This window comes from Petromyzon marinus, chromosome 25 (genome assembly GCF_048934315.1).
Source record: "Petromyzon marinus isolate PM22_M1 ecotype Great Lakes invasive population chromosome 25, UKy_Petmar_22M1.pri1.0, whole genome shotgun sequence".
NCBI lineage: Eukaryota > Metazoa > Chordata > Hyperoartia > Petromyzontiformes > Petromyzontidae > Petromyzon > Petromyzon marinus.
Window position 1 is genome coordinate 4,860,969 of NC_133691.1, and position 19,773 is coordinate 4,880,741.

Below are 19,773 nucleotides of genomic sequence, written 5' to 3' on the forward strand. Positions count from 1 at the left end.
CACATCTCAACATCTTCTCAACTGTTTTAATCGCGGCCGTTATTAGCTCAACTAAAAATCAGCACACAATCGTTACACAACAATACAAAGGATCGCCAAGGCGGCTATATTGTGGAACCTTCACAGATGCCCGTCGTCATCACGTGAGCGCTTTCCCAACGTGAATTGACCTCCATCGGATCAACGCTTTCCCCAACGTGGGCGGCGGTGGCTATTCACGCCTGTAATCCAGCACTGCAGAGGGAGCGAGCGTTGGTGGATCACACAGAGGCGGTACAACAAAGAGTGGAATAATCTTCATCTGCTACAAATGTATGGGATACAGCGTTGCCCCCTCCAATGTGTGGGTTTTTCTCTGGGTGTGTTCCCAGTTTCCTCCCACACATATGAACGCTAACCAACTGAAAATATCATCATACGTACGCGACTCCACGGTGGCGGAATGTGCAGCGTTGTGAAATACAATTTGCACGCATGACGTTAAATTTGTTCCTCTGAGTCCGCTTGTCGTGGTGAGGGTCACGGAGGTAGCCTGTTGAGTAGGGTGGTCCAGATCTCCCTAACCCCTGGCGACAGACTCCAGTTCCTCCTGGGGAATTCCCAGGTGTTCCCAGGCCAGCCGAGCGACATAGTTCCGCCAGCGTGTTTTGAGACCATCCCTCTCCCTGCCATGCTGGCATCGCACCCGCCCCTCAGCCTTCGTCCTGCGGATGGTGGGCCCACAGGACCTTATTTAAAAACGCTAATTATTATTTGATATTATCAATGTGACTAATGTAATTAAAAAAGTCATTTAAGAAACGGAAAATAATGCCGTAGCATCGACAGTTTCTCGACGTGAACAATCCTTCGCACAGACACCAGCGCTGAAGCACTGCTGAGTATGATTATGCCCATCCTGCAGTGACTCAAAGACCATTTCCTTCCCCAGACAGATCACATGGTGATTTCCCACCCATTTCTGCATATAAACCGCCACTAAAGTTATTCACCCCACGGAAGTGAGGAACATGGATCACGTATGCACTTTTCTGGACTGTTCCAAGGTAAAATAATTTAAAAAAACTGCCAACCTCTGTCCTTTTCCTAAATAACTCATTTTCTACTCCCTTAGCCTGGACCCCACTGGTTTTTTCCTTGCTATGAAATGTAAAAATATGCAAGTAAAAAAAAATCACCGCACGGTAATACTGCGGTTCACTGCGGTTCACATCGGGGATGCGTTCCTGAAATGTGCGGCGACGAATGTCAAAACGACGTACAACAAAGAAATTTACAGGGTAGGGTGGAGGCGAAGGCTGAGAGGCGACGGATACGAGAAAGGACAGATGGTGCTGTCAGCAAAGTAAGTGCGGGTTTGAGGCGACGCGAATCAGTCAGTGGTATGAGAAAGTAACGACATATCAATAAAGTGACGACGCACCTCCGATTAGCACGCAAGGCGTGAAAAACGTGCAAACGTACACACATGCCTTAAAAAGAAACGTATATACGCGGCGAGGCAATCCTATATTGGAATAAATGTTCCAAGACCTTTTTTTTTTGGAAACACGGACGCCTTAAAAGACCACATGGAGTTTGTACAAAACCTGCCAATTGTTACGGACATTATGTGAAAATTGTACAAGCTGAAGTATAATAGAATGAACCATCACCGTTTTGAAATGAACAAGTTTTGGATTAATCCATACCAGTTTGGAGGGTTATAGGGGGGAGAGTACCGGCGTGGATATACCATTGGGCTTTCTCTTCCGTGCTTTCAGTGGCCCCAGAAGAGTCCACTGAATCTCTTTAGAGAATGCCTAGCAACTGGACCGTTATATTAAAACAAAAATCTAAGAGGGAAAATCAGGATCCTCTGAGAAAAAGCAGACAAATCTGAGGCAGAGGTGCACTTTCCGTTTTAGAGTAAAACAACACAATATATACTCTTTGGTTTTATTCGGTAAAGTCACGTAGATAAAATAAAACAAAAATAAAAGAAAACAATTAAATCCGTTTGCTGTGACTGTTCCACCTGAAGACGGAAGCTTGTGTTGCCTCCGAAACGTCGTGATTTAATTGTTTTCTTTGATTTTTGTTTTATTTTATCTACGTGACTTTACCGAATAAAACCAAAGAGTATGAATCCTTGCAGTCACGAAAGCTTCAAATCTGGAACACAATATATATTTGCCAAACAGTAATTTGATTTCCTGTCAGTTTGGGGGATTATGGGTGAAACTTTTAAAGCCAAGTGGGATTCTTGCTGTTTCACAATATTAACACTCAAGGCTACCACCATTAAATTGGCCACACTTCTAACATTCAATCGAAGTTAGTAAACAATGACAATGTGACTGCAAGTGGGAGTTTGCAGTGATTGATGCCGCTACTTTATTTCTGAAAGTTATTTATTTCTGCCTCTCTCCACTTTGCCCTGGACTCACCTGTGGACTGGAGAAGGCGCACACAGCTTATGCATTACTTGTCCAAACATTCTTACGAGAAAATGATGTCAATACATTGCTAAATTGAAGGGCTCACCGTGCAGTGCCACTTAGAGGGGTTGTTTATCCATTGTCAGCACCAGTTGAATGGGGGGGGGGGGATATGTAGGAGAGGTTCAAATATCACTCACCACCGTTGTTAGCCGTGGCCGGGAGCTTAGGTCACCGGGTTTGTAGCACAGTGTGTTAACCACTACACTACCGCTTTGCCCTCGGAATACCAAGTATGCTCTTCCTTCCGATGTAAGGAAAACACATATCGATTCAAGACTCGTTTCTTTAGAACGTCTTTGTGTAAGTTTCTTGTTCTTCCCACCGCACCTCTGATTAGCACGGTTGGCTACGTACGGTGCGAAAGGAGCTCAACATGCAATGAATGCATTTAGATATGCTCCAACAAATTATTATTAATCCATTACAAAAAATAAGAGATCGAATCTGAAGGTGAAGGTTCAGCCTTGCAACCGCTGCTCTCACCTGGAGGGTCTCCGCAAGAGGAAGCTCAAGCGAGCACCTCTACGGTGTGTGTTGGCCTACTCATCCATGCTGGTCAGGTGTCTTGGACAGAGGCTCGATTACTCAAACATTTAACTCACCACACGAGACCTGCCGATGGACCCAAAAAAAAAATCAGGAGTGAATTTAAAGCATCTCCATAGCAAATTATGGGTAGCAAAAGGTGAAGGCACATATACGCGAAATTGCACAAAACGAACCCGTATAAAGTGTGGGGGGGGAATCTTAAATTACTTTTAATCTCCCAAACAAATTCTGGCGAAGCCGAGATCATTCTGTGCAAGAAACGATGAGAGAACCAAGTCGCCAGTTAATTTTCAGTGGAAATTAATCACAGGTTCCATGGTGATACAATGACCACTTAAAAAAAAGTCAACGTACACTATGAAAGTATAGCCTTAAAACGATAAATTGCTTAGATATATATGTTAAGTGATTATATGCTATATATAGATAGAATATTAAGTGATTATATGCTATATATAGATAACATATTAAGTGATTATATGCGAATGGTTCGAAGAAATCAGTTAAGGTCCCAAGCAATGGCTCACACAACAGGACAGAATGCACACAGTGTTCTTGTTATGACTCACCCGGCTGTGGCTCATGTGTTTGTCGCCGTCAACAAGACAACTCAAGAGACGGTCTCACAACTGCCGTGACAAATGCTGCGTGTTAAATTTGACTTGCGAAAAAAAATTTATGGAACAAAAATAACCAAAACCAGGAAATTCTTCATTACACGTGGTTGAAATAGCTTTTAAATGGTTTAGACATCTGTCACAGCACCGCTGGATGTCTGTAGCTTACAAAGAATTGTTTGGCAAGCCGTGGTCAAGAATCTAACTCGGGCAGTCGGGTTTATAATGCAGTGTGCTAACCACTGCGCGACACCTTTCCCACACAGTTCATTCTAATTTTGTATACTTAATACGTGATAATGCTATTGCGTGCCTGTGTGTGTATGTGTGGGGAGCGGTGGTGTAGCGGTTAGCGCTACGCTGCGCTACGGACCCGGCCGCCCGAGTTCGATTCCCGCTCACGGCCAACACCAGTGACGATTATCTGAGCCGGTCCTGGGCCTCCCTTAGGTGCACTCAGCCTCAAATGAGGACAGAGTGCGGTGTGTAAACATCGCCACTGGGGAGGCAAAGGCGGCCAGGCGTGGTATTAGCCACCCACCCCCTCGTGTGCCGTGCCGGCCTTCATAGATGCTCGCTAACAACACTTTCCCCAACAGTCTCTTAACACAATACAGGTACTCATTTCGAGGCTGAAGCGACCTAGAGAAGGCCCAGCACCAGTTCAGATAACCGTCACTGGTCTTGGCCGTGAGAGGGATTCGAACTCGGGTTCCCATGTTCGTAGTGCAGCGGGCTAACCACTACACTCCCACTCCCTCCTGTACACACACAGACACATGTTCACACATTCATGTATGTATTATTCGTAGTTTGCTGAATACTGCTGGGATGGCAACATAATGGTGTGTCTGCAAATGCTATCACGGGAATACCGTGATGAATTCATTGTGTTGATCATCTTAAGATTGTAAGCAGGCATACATAAAACATCTATTATTAATGGATTGCTTATCACACAATGTTTAATGCATGCATAATGTTACCACTACCATGTCGCACATGATTTTCTCATCAATGTATCGACGGACACTTTGAAAACGTATTCATTACTCATCAGATCCACACCGCATTAATTAGCTACAACGATATCGTTTTAGTGCGTTATCTATTCATAAACTCGAACGCCTGAAATACAATATTCAAAGATAAAAAAAAACATGTTCTATTGAAGTGTAATATATATGGCGTTATCTAAAGAAAACACACAAGCCCTTTTCCCAATTGGAAATGCTTAAGCTAAATAATTTTCAACAATTGCGTGGGCGGTACTGCAGGAACCAAGGGTGATGGTCGAATCAGCTGTGACACTGCTTCGCTCCTGTTGCACCGAATGTCCGCATATTTTAATGGGTCACGTGGGAAACCAAGATAATCTTGTCGCCCCCCCCCACCCACCCCTCGTCATTCTCAGCCGTAATCAATCCGTTGCTCTATGGATGTCCCCCCAAGCCATCACCGCCACCCGTCACGATCTTGCGAGGCAGCAATCCAAGCGAGCACGCACACGAGAGATGATTCCGTCGCTCTGTCTGCACGGCAGATGCACCGTCATCGTGGGCGCGTTCTTGGCTAACCATTGCCGTCATGGTAGCCAAGAACTGTCGGTCGTCATCACAACCAGTGACGTGTCCTGCCCAAGCCCACTTATTTTTCTTACCAGTCAGAATGATGTCTTGAATGTGAAGATTCTCTCATCGATAATTGCTCTCTCGTTATCCCTCTAATTACAAGCGTGCGCATCTCGCTGGGGTTTTTTTTTGCTCAATTCTCAGTTTTTGGACCATTTTCATCAACACGGATGTTTCTGATCAGCATGTCATGTAGTACGAATTTATATTGGAAGGAGATAATTTTGTAACCCATATTGAAATAGAATAATGATTGAGGCAGTATTCCATGATTGGGGTAATTAATTTCTACTTAAAAATGTCATGAAGTTCTGCTAATTTTTACTTCGAAATATAATCAGTCACACTTCTTTGATGACGTCCACAAAGATACCACCTGGTTTAGGAAATTCCCCTTTGCCCATACTACAAATGGCAGCATTTATTTATTCAAGCATCACATCTGGAACTTCCTAAACACCATCTGAAAGATCATCCGATTCCTGGTCTATATGTTTTATGTTTTGCTCTTTGTGAAGAGTTATTAATTTGTCACATCACAAGTACAATTCACCAAATAAAAATTTCTGTTAAAAGCCACTTGTGTCACGTGAACAAGTATTGTATTTGTTTAACATGTAGGCTTTCATGGCCAATATTATTCATGATAAAAAGTTATTTTGTTGGGTTTGATCACGTAACTGAAAATGTGTCGTTTACCCACCACCACCCGACACGCAAATTAGTAAGGTTTGTCAACGTCGTACTCAAATTTTAAATGTTGTGGGTTTACTCTCCCAACACACCGGTGTGCTGAAGTGGTAAACTTATTGGCACATTCTGTTTACGTGACAAACCTAACTAATTGGCTGTGTCGGGTGGTGATGGGTTTAACGACACATTTATATTCACGCGATCTAACTGAAAAATAAAACCATCAAGTTCTAGATTTAAAGCTTTCGTGACTGCTAGGATCCATACTCTTTGGTTCTATTGGGTAAGTGTTGGATCTTCCAAGTGGCTCACTTGTGAACAATGTGGTCACCTTTAGCTCAAAACCTGAAAATAAACAGCCTGCCCTCTTGCTCTCCTCTGTGGGATTTCTCAGTTGAAGAAATGCAACTCTGTTTGGCAGCACAACTTAAGAATTGCTCGATGACACGGACGCAAAACGCATCCCAAATATTCTGTTTGCGACGAAGGTGAAGAATACCTCCACAGATGCGAGCCTGAATGTAGCCAACTGCAGCGACGTGCGTGCAAAGGGCGCTGGCCTGCTCAAATACTCTCGCATTTGTGACACGTACCGTGATCGATATCTCCAACCCACTTCCCTCGAGCTATACGGCACAATTAATTGGCGGCCAGCATTTGCAGATTTCGCCTCCCGGGAGTCCAACAGATGCGGCTCACCTCGTGAGTGTGAGGTCAGATCAAAGCGCAACAGCTTTACATCTCGGGAGAGGTACGCACTCAATCCCCGCCTCCGCGGCACTCCCGACGCATCGAATTTCAACTGTGAAAATTGTCGCGAGAATACATCGCCATTTTGCAGTTTATGTACACCGATTTCTTTGCACGAGAACCATCGTAGTTACGATTCCTCTTCAAGCCGGGGCTAGAACCTGGCTGTGGAAGAGTGGTCACATTGCAACATCTCTGTAATGCGGTCTACGGGTACGATTTTAATATTTCATCCCGGCGTTATAGAAATTGCAGGTGACGGGGTTAAAACCAAAACAGCACTGACTGGAAAATGTAATCTTGTCAATATTCTGCTACCCACAGGCAGGTGTGTATATATATAAAATGCTGACTAGGTTTGTGTCAACTGAGCAGAATATGGAATAACATTTTCAATTTATTCACAGTACGTGGCTTTTTAAAAACTTAAGTTAAATGTGTATATATTTCTAATGAATTATTCATTCTTAGCTTTTTTTCCCCCTCTTTACTTTGTGCAAATGTCTAAAAATGAAGTAATTTATTGCACGCCCGCATATCCAGGAAATACATCATGGCAATCAATTAACTCCAAAGGACCACTGCAGATAATGACATTTTGCCATTGAGTCACGAGAAAATAACCTTGCGCCGCTTTGGAGGAAATTAATTAAGGGCACTGATTCCCAGTGAACCAGCCCGTAAATAATATTCGCACCACTTGATGTACGTCTGCTTGCTTTGCCTCCAAACAGCCCCCCCCCACCCCCCCCCACGCTGCGCGAGCCACGTGATCTCGCGTGAGAAACCGCTAACGGTACACGCGTCCTCCGGTGGCAATGAATCAACCTGCCCAGGCGGAGGCTTGCCGATACTTCTGCGACGGCCTCGATCCCGCCCCCCCCCCGTCCCCCCCCCCACCATCGCACCCGCACCCCCACCTTCCCACCGCAGATGAACTGCCGCCCGTCGTAGCGGTGACGAACCGAATTGATGGGCTAAAATACTGACTTCCACATGGACCGTTCAGCGGATACCCTGAGAGCCTGCCGGACGACCATATAATTCGGAAAACAATTTCACTGCAGGCTGGAGTTTGGGTAGAGTTATGAATTTTCTTTAGCAGAATATTTTTTTATTTTTTTTGCAGCAAAACAGAATACACATTTGCCATTGCGCCTTGGAAAGGGGAACTGCCATGGAGAAGTCTGACATCGCCATGAAGGCCCAAGCACCAAACATCAGTTACGATGAAGAGAGATAAGGTCAAGCTCCCGATTATCTGCTCGGAGGCTCTATGTAAAGACAGTCATATGGCGCCAAGCTACCCGTCATGTTTGGGCAATGCGTTGTTAACTAGGCACCGATTTCTAAGGTACCGAGCGATCTGAGTGAGAAAGCTTCAGTTTAATTAACAAACACTACTTTTCCACAGCGAACAATTAGTTTTGTGATCAGTAATTGAAAGACAAAGCTAATTGCAGGTACTTTCTGTGCAGTAGAAACAATATGGCATTCATTTTCCCATTATCAAAATAAAATGTCTGCATTGTGCAACTTTCCCCGATGAGGGCATTACGAATAAATTGTTTCAAATACTCATAACGCACTAAGACAGCTGGTGTTATCATGCAAAACAAATTTGAGCAAACGTTAAACCACTATACTTTTGGAAATGTAATGGTAAGATTATTGTTCGAATTTGAAAAGGGTTTAACTCAAGCAGGACTATTCTAGATGAAGGGTACTTGTGTTGTGACCGAAACGTCGTGATTTTTATTGTTTTATTTTTTTTACCTACGTGACTTTACCGAATAGAACCAAAGAGTATCAAGCAGGACTGTTGCATTCCTGGGCATATCCCACACTGCACTTGCAAACGAGGGCGACAGCATTACCCGGAGAATTCCTAAAGGGGTTGTGAACCAAGCCACAGGCCAAAATGAATCTTCACTGTGGAATCACGAAAATAAATGGGGCATGAACGCCCGGCTTAATTGCAGCTTAAGATGCACCGGGCTCCATGCACTGACGAAATCAACAAACGCACAATCGTATGCACGCTTGCGAACACAACAGCAAGAGTAACATCACCAAGGGGACTGAGCCAGGCTAGGTGCACTATGAGGCTACGTCAAGAGTTGAAGGCTCGCTGGCAGGAGGTCACGGGATAGATGAATGAGATGACTGGAGGGTTGGCTGTGTACGCTATATGGTGCACACGCTCATGCACAAACACATGTGCGTAAACCGCACAGAGTGGAACAAAAAATAACAGCCTGCTTAATCGGCGACGGTCAGTATAATAATAGTGAGTATGTATGATTTCAATGTAAAACTACATTGTATTTTTTGTGGTGCCAGATAGAAAATGCCACAATGCATTGATATGGAATGATACACATTGTGGGATAGAAACTACACCGTTGCTAGCATTTAGCCCTGTGTTAAGCCATTGCTGGATTAAGTCTTCCCCAGGCACTGTTGATCATGGGGGTTGTTTGACCATTTTTTACCATTGTGGTCAGGATAGGCGAGGGGAGTGGGAGGACAGGACAACGTTCAAATATCACTTGCAACGGATGTAGTCGCTAACGGCAGTACCTTTGTGCTGTATGTAATATTTAATTGAATAGAAAATAACACGTTGAAAATCATAATTAGGCTGTGCGTAGTTTGCGCATGATTTCCATGTTGTTTTAGAAATCCAACAATGGGGCGTTTCTCATCCATTTCGTCCAGAAGCGACTCCGGCCCTTTGAGTGTTCTATTGTCAAACACAATGGTTTTCTCTGGCCACCCCAGTTGACTCTAACAAGTAAAAATGTAAGGTTTTTTTTTTTGTTAAATCTAAATAATGAGTCAATTTGTGCAGAGGCGACCAAAACGTTCGGGGTGCATGAACCACTACTAACGATAGCAAAGAGGCGGTTGGAAGTTGCAATTGTTTGGCCACATCACTCGTAGACAAGAGGGATTTTACAAACACCGCCCTGCAGCGCCCAGTCAAAGGGACGAGGTAGAGAGGTTGGCTAAGTACCAACTGCACAAGAAGATCAGCGGCCGACGTTCTGCTGATCGCAAAAGACCGCAAGAGGTAGAGGGCGTTTATAGGCAAAGCGTCACTGGTGACCCTACGACCCTCAGCATTAAAGGAAGATGATGATGATGATGATAAGGTAGGCATAAAATAGACTTTTAGTTACGTTCAGATGGAAGGCTTCTGTTACAAAAAGTACATTCGGGAAAATGTATAAACTGAAATTAATGTGGCTTTATTTCTCTGCAAGGGCCACTTTAAAAAAACGCAATAAGCCCATGTGCGACTGGTTTTCGTTGATAGTGTGCTCGTAATGATAGAGTGCTCGTAACTTGAATTGCATTGAACCCTGAGCGAAAAAAAAAACAAGTCCAACACAATCTTAACTACATGCTTTAATAAAGGACATCGTCCCAAATTAGATACGAGTCTTGTTTCCATAAAAAAATTCTGAATTATTGTCCAGCGCACATATACGGTCCACATATTTAAAGTGACTCGGGGCCAAGCTTTCTAAACATTTTAGGAAAGGAAAATTGTAGCTGGGAAATAAGAACTGTAATTCATTTTTAAATTGCCACAGTCTGGTAAAAATTCGGCGTAATGTTCTGTAGTAGAAAGTCTATAAAGCAGGCTCATAACCATAGAGATAGATCAATGAATGGTAGTTTTGGCAACAAACTGTCTGTGGGTCTAATTCAATCTTCGTAAACAAATTTAAAATGAGAGAGCCGTGATTAACAGTCAAACAGTTATATTCTTAGTTTTTTCGGTAAAGTCACGTTGAAGAGAAACAACAAAATAATATAATATATTATTATTGTTTTATATATATTATATTATTTTGTTGTTTCTCTTCAACGTGACTTTACCGAAAAAACTAAGAATATGAATTACTGCAGTCACGAAAGCTTTAAATCAAAATTTAAAGTCAAACAGTTATCACTGATATATATAAAATAGCGTAAAATAAACACAATTCATATTCTGCTTTTGTTTTAAATAACGACGTTGATGAGTACACGAAGACGGCCGTGCGCCCTCTCCAACACGAACACTAAACAACAGTGGGGGGGAGGGAGGAAATGAGCCCTACTCTCAGCATGAAACGGCATTTTTCTTGTGGTTCCGTAAATGAGACCCACCGCACGGACAAAAAGGTGTTGTTCATTAAGTACACTGCGCCATCAATCTGCACTCTCTGTGGTGGAACGACGGATGAGAAGAAGGAGGGAACAAAGTCAGCCCGATTCGACGCTCCGCGGCTCACCGAGGGAACTTGGCACCGCCGGGGGAACCACGGTCCACTGGCTCTGTCCTAATGGCGGATTGCAACAAAGTGGATCGGGGGATAGAGCAGAGTTTGGTGGCTGGGGCCCAACAGAACGGTCGGTCGAGTTCCTTCAAAAATTCACTCCCACCGGTCAAGACGGCAAATATTCTTGGCAACAGACCGAGGCGGCACGGCAACACGAGGCGCGCGCGGGGGGCCCATTTCGCCCGATCGTTTGCCGAGGTCCACGGTTCATGGCCCAACGGCCGCCCTGGTTAATACTGCCGGGTGTATTGACTAAAAAATACATAATGTGAGGCGACCGCTTCACGGAGGACGTAAAAAAAAAGAGATCCCGGTGACGCTATGCGAAAAAAGGGCTCGGCGTCACGGTGCAAATTTGCCAACTTGAAAAGACAACCCTACAAATAACTCACTTGGGTAAAACCCACACGGCAACATCTCTCCCGACTGGTAGACTCCACCCATCGGTGAAAAATCAGCATCTTCGTGACAGCATTGTGCTAGAAAAATGGCACATGTATCAAACAAAATAATGATTCTACTGCTCGTGCGTACAGCGAGGGTTTGTAGGCATATGCGGTGCTATTCATGAGACCACCCCCCCCCCCCCACCCTCCATCACATCAACTCTGGCGCAATAGAGCAGAAACCACCGTCACAAAATTATGACTGCCTGTAAAAGGATGCGCCGCGGTGTAGAGAGGAAATTCCATCATTGACGGATTTATCCCTTCACTGGTGAATCTGCCCTGCCGCTGTCTGAGCTGTACTGCGCAGCTGACAATTTCATATGGACGCGAGCCCACAATATACGTAGAATAATGCAGGCACCCGGAATCACATCTTTAAACCTATACAATGCGTATACATACGTGTTTATGCGAGTGTGTGTTCAAAGCAGTGTTACATTTTGTGAACGAAAAAATCAGCGACGAAAACCTTCGTCAACTTAAGCGTATTACATTTTAGTGGACGTTAACTATTTTAGTTGCCAGTGGACAAACCTGGTGAAGCATGGCGATGACTACGACTGCCCACAAAAGACCAAGAGCGAGGCTCTGACGGGATGAAATTAACGAGTCTGAACGGAGATGCACATTTGGATATTGTAGTCACGTTTTTGTAGACAGCCGTCCACCGAGGAAGACCAAAACAAGAATAATTGGACATATATGTTTAATAATTAAAGGGATTACTTAGACCGGCAGTCGGCAACCAAAAAAATAACACGAGTCATTTTTTTCGAATTTGGTAAAAAAATAAAAATCAATATTTCAAGAGCCGCAATGCATGACTTGGCCTGTGACTATAATTTAAACAAAAATAAGTGTCGACGACATGAACACTGGTTCAAAATATTGAAACCCCATTGACCAGTTTCACGCGTGGGCAGGAAATGCGTCATGACGTCATGATGTGGCGGTGGAATTCCCTCGCCTCGTCTCTCGAACGGCAACAATTCTCCGCGGCTTGAAGTTTCCCACCGGAACTTTCCACCCCGGTGCAATCTTATAGCGGTAGTTGCGTGGCGGCTCTTCAAAGCAATCCTTGACGGCGACGCAGCTGTGCCGGCACTGAGGGCCTACCGGAATGGGCCCTGATTTTGTGTCATGACCCCATTCGAACAATTGGGATTAAACTAGAGCGATAAAACAAAAACGATAAAATAATAAAACCCACAGCCAGTGATAGAGCATTGCGCGCATAAATACATCACGATACAAAAAAGTTATAAAACATAAAAACTGTTTGTCATGGGAGTTCATAATGTGATTTCATGCATTTTTAAATTTTCTTTTACCAAATTGAACTCATGCAATGTGCCGAGGCACTGTTTGGCAATTCATTTTTTTTTGGAACCGTACCCAATACGCAGGACCGGGGCAGACGGAAAAGACGTTGACACAATTTCATAGTTGAAAGCGTTAAAAGCCGTCTCTAGACACTGGGGCTTATGATGTACATTAGGAAGTGCTCCACATTCTGCTCTGAAGGAAAGACCCACGAGGAAAAGACAAAACACTTCCTCTATGCCTTCATAAATTGAGCCAGCCATGTTCCTCACGAGTACTAATGAGATAAACAGCACTTGTTTCATCCCTCTCAGTCGCTACGGTGTAAATCCTGCCAATTAAAAAACCAAAACAGAAAGGCGTTTTTTTTTTGTTTTACAAATTTGAAAATTCCAGTTATTTCTGAATAAATGAATACTTTACTCATCTCTCCCATTAAAAATGCAGTGCCACGAGACCAGCGCACTGCTGCACATTGTTAGATGCCAGACAAGCCACTGAGGTTCAATTCTCATTTAAAACAACAAAAATAAAAGAGAGAACATACCGACCAGCTTTGACTGTGCAGTGGAGTCGTCTGCGGTCATTGCTAAATGGCCGTCGCCAACAGACGCTCATTTTTTTTAATGAAACAAACGCATTATAATCTTCCAGCGGCTTGAAAGGGTCACCTCATTAGCGATGAAAATGCCAGCGATTTCTCGTAGGGCGGGAACGTAATTGACAGTCGAGTCAATGGTTTAACCCTCCGACTGCCCAGGCACACTCACCGAAACCACCCCCGCCCCCCCCCCCCCTCCAAAATAAAACACTGAACACGTGCAACGCGGACGCTAAAAAGATAAATTCATTAAATACGGCGCTTTCCACAATGAGCATTGATTGGCTCACGGCCAATTTTTCCGGAGTGCGATCATCGCGTTGGCAGCCTAACTTACGTCCAGGGCAATGGCAGCCAGTGAAAAGGTGGATTTGCTGCAAACACGATTGCCACTGAATATCAGGGGTGGCACGGATTGGCGTCACCTTGCGCTCTATATTTGTTTCCGAGCCTTCTACAAAATGCGACGTCGAGATCGGCGCAACAGCCAGAAATGTGCAGCGCAGTAACATTTCTGGGGTCACGGCTTTGTGTCTGTGATAATAGTGTCGTGGTGGAATTCATTACCTTCAAGAATAGAAAATGCCAAATTATCAAAATGCCCCGAAGGACACAACCTTAGAGCTCGTATTTTTTTCTGGGAGCACGGCTTTACTGATTGTGCAATGCGATGGACATTGTCTCGTGTGTTAATGGCTTTAAGGCTTGTTGCTAATTTTGTTGAAGGCTATTTGTAAACCAAAAGATAATGACGGCCCGCGGACGGTTTAGGGCACACACGCTCGCCCATGCCTCTCTCGCCTGGGCGAGAGTGAGCACGCGTCACTGCCGACAGCATCGCTGCTCCCAGACATCCGTCCGCCCCCTGAGCACCCAATGGGCTCTGCTGCTTAGCTCACGACCTCGAATGAGATCGGAGGGGGTTCACTCAGGGTGAAGCGATCACGGACACATCCCTGTACACAACACCGAACCCGACACGCAACACCGTACGTCAATTTACCACAGCTCAATGAAGTTTACCAAATATCGATAGGGGACCAGGCACACCCCCACGTGTGGCGCCTCCACCTCATCTAAACCAGCGACATCATTTATGGTCAAATGATCCGGCAGTGGGTTTGACCACGCGTTTATAATATGAATTAATTCAATGATGGTTCATAGTTGAGTTTTGGGGGAGGCCATGCGATGAGCTGGCCAATTTTGTCACGTTAAGAACCCATAAAGGCAAATTAATTAATTCTCATGTGTACAAATGGGTTTTAAAGCCCCAATCATTATTGTTTTGGCTCAACCGGTAAGTTGAAGAGCAATCCTCACAACCAAGCGCAGCAGCATTTGTTTTAAATAATCAAACTCTGGATCGGTTTCAAACTTGTTGGGGAAAAAAATGCAACTGGATGACCAGAAAAAAAGGGTGATTCCGTAACTCCATTTTCAGCAAGTCCGTTTGTGCAGTGGTTGCGATGGCGTTAAGCGGTAGGCAACGCCGTCTTTCGCCATGGAAGAGCGGACAAAAGCAAAGCCCCCGGCTTGCGTGAGCTCCATGGGCAGGCACCGCGTCGTGCAGCCGAACAAACGAATACAGCTGCCCTCTTCCTAATCAAATCAAGGCGCAGTGCAACCAATTCATCTCATGGCGACATTGCCTACAATGAGCTGCGTCCGATTTCCACAAGGGACCTCTTTCCCTTTCCGAGAAGGTTTCCGGCGACCCGTAGCCACATTTGACTCACACCAGTTTCACCCTTTTTCATTTCTCAGCACTCCGCACGCGAGTTTCAAAAACTAAGAGCTTCATACGTATGCACGTACGTTGAACGTCTTTCGCACCGTTGCGTAGCCAACCGCGCTAATCGGAGGCACTTAGGAGTTCAACGCCCTGATAGGCAACACGAATTCTAATGCAGCAAAACGTGGGCACGTGCACTCCAAATTTAGCTTGCAAGTGCATGTGACGAGCACAGAAGAAATAAGTATATCACTTAGTATGCAGGGCCAATGCGTACATTTCCCTTTGCCGTGAGAATTCGACCATTTCAAGTCGTTTGCGTGCCACGCTTTCATGATGCCTTAGCATTGCTTCGGATTTTTTTTTGGGTGTAAGGTTAAACCATGAAAAGTGGGATGAATCTCAGGCTCACACAGAGATACCAACATAGTACTTAACCAGGGGGCTCATCTTCACATGGAAAAGTTCCACTTGAAATCGTGGTGTTAATAATAATAATTACTTTTTTTTTAAAAGCTCTTCTCTCCGCGTGGCGTTGCAGGGGATGGATCGACGTTTGAAATTATGGTCACTATCACTCGTAATGACGGCGAGGTATAGAGTCTAAAATAAAATCTGCAACAGTTTTTGTACCAGCTGGCAGCGTTAACCAGACTGTTGTCTGTGAGCCTTCGATGTGTTTCGATTAGCATTCAACTCACATACCCACGCGAGCAGATCGGCCGATTTAATAATTCGAAGGTTGAGCTTTTCTTATTATTGAAATTTAGCATCAGCCTTCAATCCAGCCCAATTATGTTTTGTATGGCACTGCAAATCAAAAGTAGCAATAACAGCTCTGTAACAATTTGACGGCTTCCAATCGATCAAAAGTGTGGGTTGGCGTGCACATAATGAGTGTGGTTTGTTTTTAAAGTACGACAACAGAAGGGCAGCTGTATATTATACACTATAAAATGTTTTTTTTATTTTACTGGGTAAGGCCCACTGAGCTATACAGCTCTTTTTCAGAAGCCAATTGGCCACAAATGATAGCCCAACGAGGTGGGCTTATCATCTGGAAAGTGATAGCAGCCAAATACTCGAAAACACATGTTTCTAAATGTGGAGGGAAAAACCGGAGGACCCGGAGAAAAATCCACACGACCAAGGAAAGAGAGAGAGAGACACGCAGACTCCAAATGTACAGGCGTCAGTCAGGGTTGGGATCGAACCCACGACCTCCTGTACATCAGGTGAGGTTGTTAACATCTCGCCACTTTACACAACTCTCTTTTCCTCAAATGCAAGACATTCATTTCTACCTGAAACAACGCCTCGACCACAAATTGACCGCAATCCCACACAACGCTTTCTGCCATATTTTTCCTCAAACGCTGCCGCATAAACCTTAGATTGCGAGTAACTTGGTCTGCGAGTGTTTTGCAAGACGAGCAAAAATGTAAGATCAATATTAATTTGATAAACGAGCGAGGGTCTTGCAATACGAGTAGTACGTATACGCTTTGTCTGCCCAGCGTCACGTGATCACAACTGATATACGAGTGCTTTGATATACGAGTGCTTTGGATTACAAACACGTTTCCGGAACGAATTATGCTCACAATCCAAGGTTTTACTGTACGTTGAACGTCTTTCGCACCCTACATAGCCAACCGTGGTAATCGGAAGTGCGGGGGAAGGACAACACGTGTGACAGGATCATCATCACCATCCACGGGCAGATAGCCCATAGGTGTCTACTTAACATTTCGTAATTTTTTTGAGAGGTTAGTGACAGGTTAGCTCATGTTACTTTCATTCCATTCATCCCACATTGTTTACTCACAATTGGCATCGCCGAGGGTGAACTTATGCTGGTCATCTCAAAACCTTTCGACTCATAACCTCTTTAAAGCCTCTGATCGATACATATAGTTACAACGAGAGGACATATAAGGGCCAATAATTCTAGTTTTTATTCTATTTTATTGTAACCCATGTGATTTAGTGGTCTCATCAAAACCCTTGTAACATACCTGGCACAGTATCACTGCACAGATGAATGAGGGAAAAAAAAATTAACGCACAATTTAAGGTTTCATTGTCAGTTGTGGACTGCTGTTTGCTCCAGAGCATGATTGAATTTGTCTAGCAAGATTGCGCTGTTTAAAATAATCCAAAGCAATCCCTGTGGATTAACATTGATCAATAATCCATTCATTATCTTTGACACTCTATGAGCACTGTATCACGCAGTCAAAAAATAAACAATTGCATTTGAAACGCATAATCACCTACGCATTTGTCTATTTGCGCATCACTTTTTCATTCTGTACAAAGAAAACAGTTTTTTTTGCAAACAGAGCGATCCATCTTGCTCTGAAATGGATTAAAAACAGGAAAGGTGACGGAATAAAACAAAGCAAAGGCTAAAAAAAAATGAGGAAAATATCATTACGAGATACAAGTCGCAGTCAGAGACGCGGCGAGAGACGCAGCGAGAGAAAAATAAACACGGGGATTTGAGGACACACGTGGGATTAGAGACACCTTATTGATGGTTAAGAAACGTCAGTGACCTTGGACAGAAGGGACAATGTATGACAGCTGATGGACAAGACCGGTAAAGGATTGCTAGGCCAAAGGAACACGCGTCCAAGAGGGCCACTGCCACAGAGGTGGAGTGATGACGACTGCTCATTTGCAGGAGATGGATTGTGGCATTGCAGCGATGGTGTCATATGGGAAGGCCTTTATGGGAAGGCCTTTAACCAACAGGCAAGAGATCATGCCCGATGATGATACAGACTGGAAGACGGTTGACAATATGAGAATAAGAATCGACGGGGACAGTAATGCCTCGTTTAACGTGGTAGATGTGTTCCTGAAGAGTGCCGCGTTAAGGTGAAAAACAAAACGCGTGAAACGAAAACAATTTCCCCAGAAGAAATAATGTAACGATAAAGTTTGGAATGTCAGATAAGATACAATGGAAGATGACAAAGAACTGTGATGAGGGTACGCAGCGTACTGTATCATTCCGCGTACTGTAACGCTCAACCGCTCGGCTAAGTAATTTGTCGCTCAGAAAGCACGTTATAACGGTGCTTGTTCGGCGTTGTGCGAAAAGTGTTCCCGAATGTAAAAAAACGCGTTATAGCGAAAACATGTTTGTGTGGATGCGTGTTAAGTGAGGACCAACGCTATTTTTTATATTGAATAACAGAGAATAATTTTCTGTTCATGCCGATTGTACCAAGCAGGGTTGTTTAACCACTCAAACTCGGCACAGATAAGTCGGCAAACCTGCTCGCTGCACTATCTCTCTCGAAGCACTTGCCGGTGGGTGTCTTGCACACTACGGCGGAATCTCTACACGGTCCACCGGCTCTATCACCAAATAACCAGGTTCCAGATATCCACCGCCTCTCGCGTTGGTTGCCACCTCCGAGGTACAATAAAAACCAGGACATGTCACGGCAAGAAGAACGCCTCACAACACCGGAAGAGGGGAGAACTGCAAGCAAATGCATTGCCGTGGTGCATTATTACGCAGTTGACGATGTAAAAAAAGGCAGCTTCCTCAATAAGAGATCGATCCTGGGAAAACCAGGACAGGTGACAAGCTCAGTCACCGTGCCTGGCTAGGCCTTAACACCAACACTGAAGGAGAACCCTTCCTTCAAGAACCACAACATATTTGCTTTTCCCATGATCGCTACCAATCCAGTTTTTCAAGGCTTATATATATAAAATAGTGTGTGTGTGTGTGGTTATCAGAAACTGGGACTGGTGTCATCAAACACTGTGCACTTGTGAACTCCTTCAGATTGAAAAGACAACATTCATTTTTCGCTTGCCATCTTCGGGGATTGAACTCTGGCCTCCTCAAGGCTAACCGGCTCAGTGCCCCGACATGGTGCATTTAGCGACTCGAGCCTCGCTGAGTTTCACTTCTCTCGAGTCACTTCCAAAACCATCGTGATGAGACGTCGCACGCCTGCCCACGAGTGCTAACGATGGCCCACATCCTTGCGGCACGAATAAGACATTAATGCCTATGTGCATGAGCAATCGGGGCAGCAGCCTTGGCCTATGAAATGTAATGAACTGTGCCGAGTGCTGTGGGTTTTTTTTTTATTGAGTATCGCAAGTCGGAAAATAAAAAAAAAACGCTCAACAAAAACACAACCATAGATAACCTTTAGGCGAGACCATAACACCTGAATCTGTCGTTTACATTGATCAGGTTCAATTAATTACTCAAATAAAAATACAGATGTGACATTCACGGTAGACGGAGGTTGTACGTCTTCTGCTCGTGTACATTAACAGTGATTGTTTAATTTTCGATGGTGGGAAGAAAAAAAAAGCAACCGATACAAAAAAATCCCCGTACGTTTGGGAAGCAAAATAAATAAAACTCTTCCGTATTTATGCTGTAAAATCTGTGATGGCCTGAAAGCGAATGCAATGCATGCTAAATAGACAGCGTTACCACCTGTGCAATCTGCAATGGTGCGAGCGCCTATCTAAAGCATCTCTCTCTAATAAGGTGTGCCCGACTGCCTATCTATAATTGCACACTGGCCCGAGCAGAGCTTAGCATCTTTGAATATGCAC

At 44.3% G+C, this 19,773-nt stretch overlaps 1 protein-coding gene across 4 annotated transcripts in view; it reads right to left on the minus strand.

The window, feature by feature from the left end:
• PHKB (phosphorylase kinase regulatory subunit beta) overlaps window positions 1–19,773 on the minus strand; it is a 204,764-nt gene that overhangs the window by 68,706 nt on the left and 116,285 nt on the right. The gene's annotated exons all lie outside the window — the stretch shown is intronic.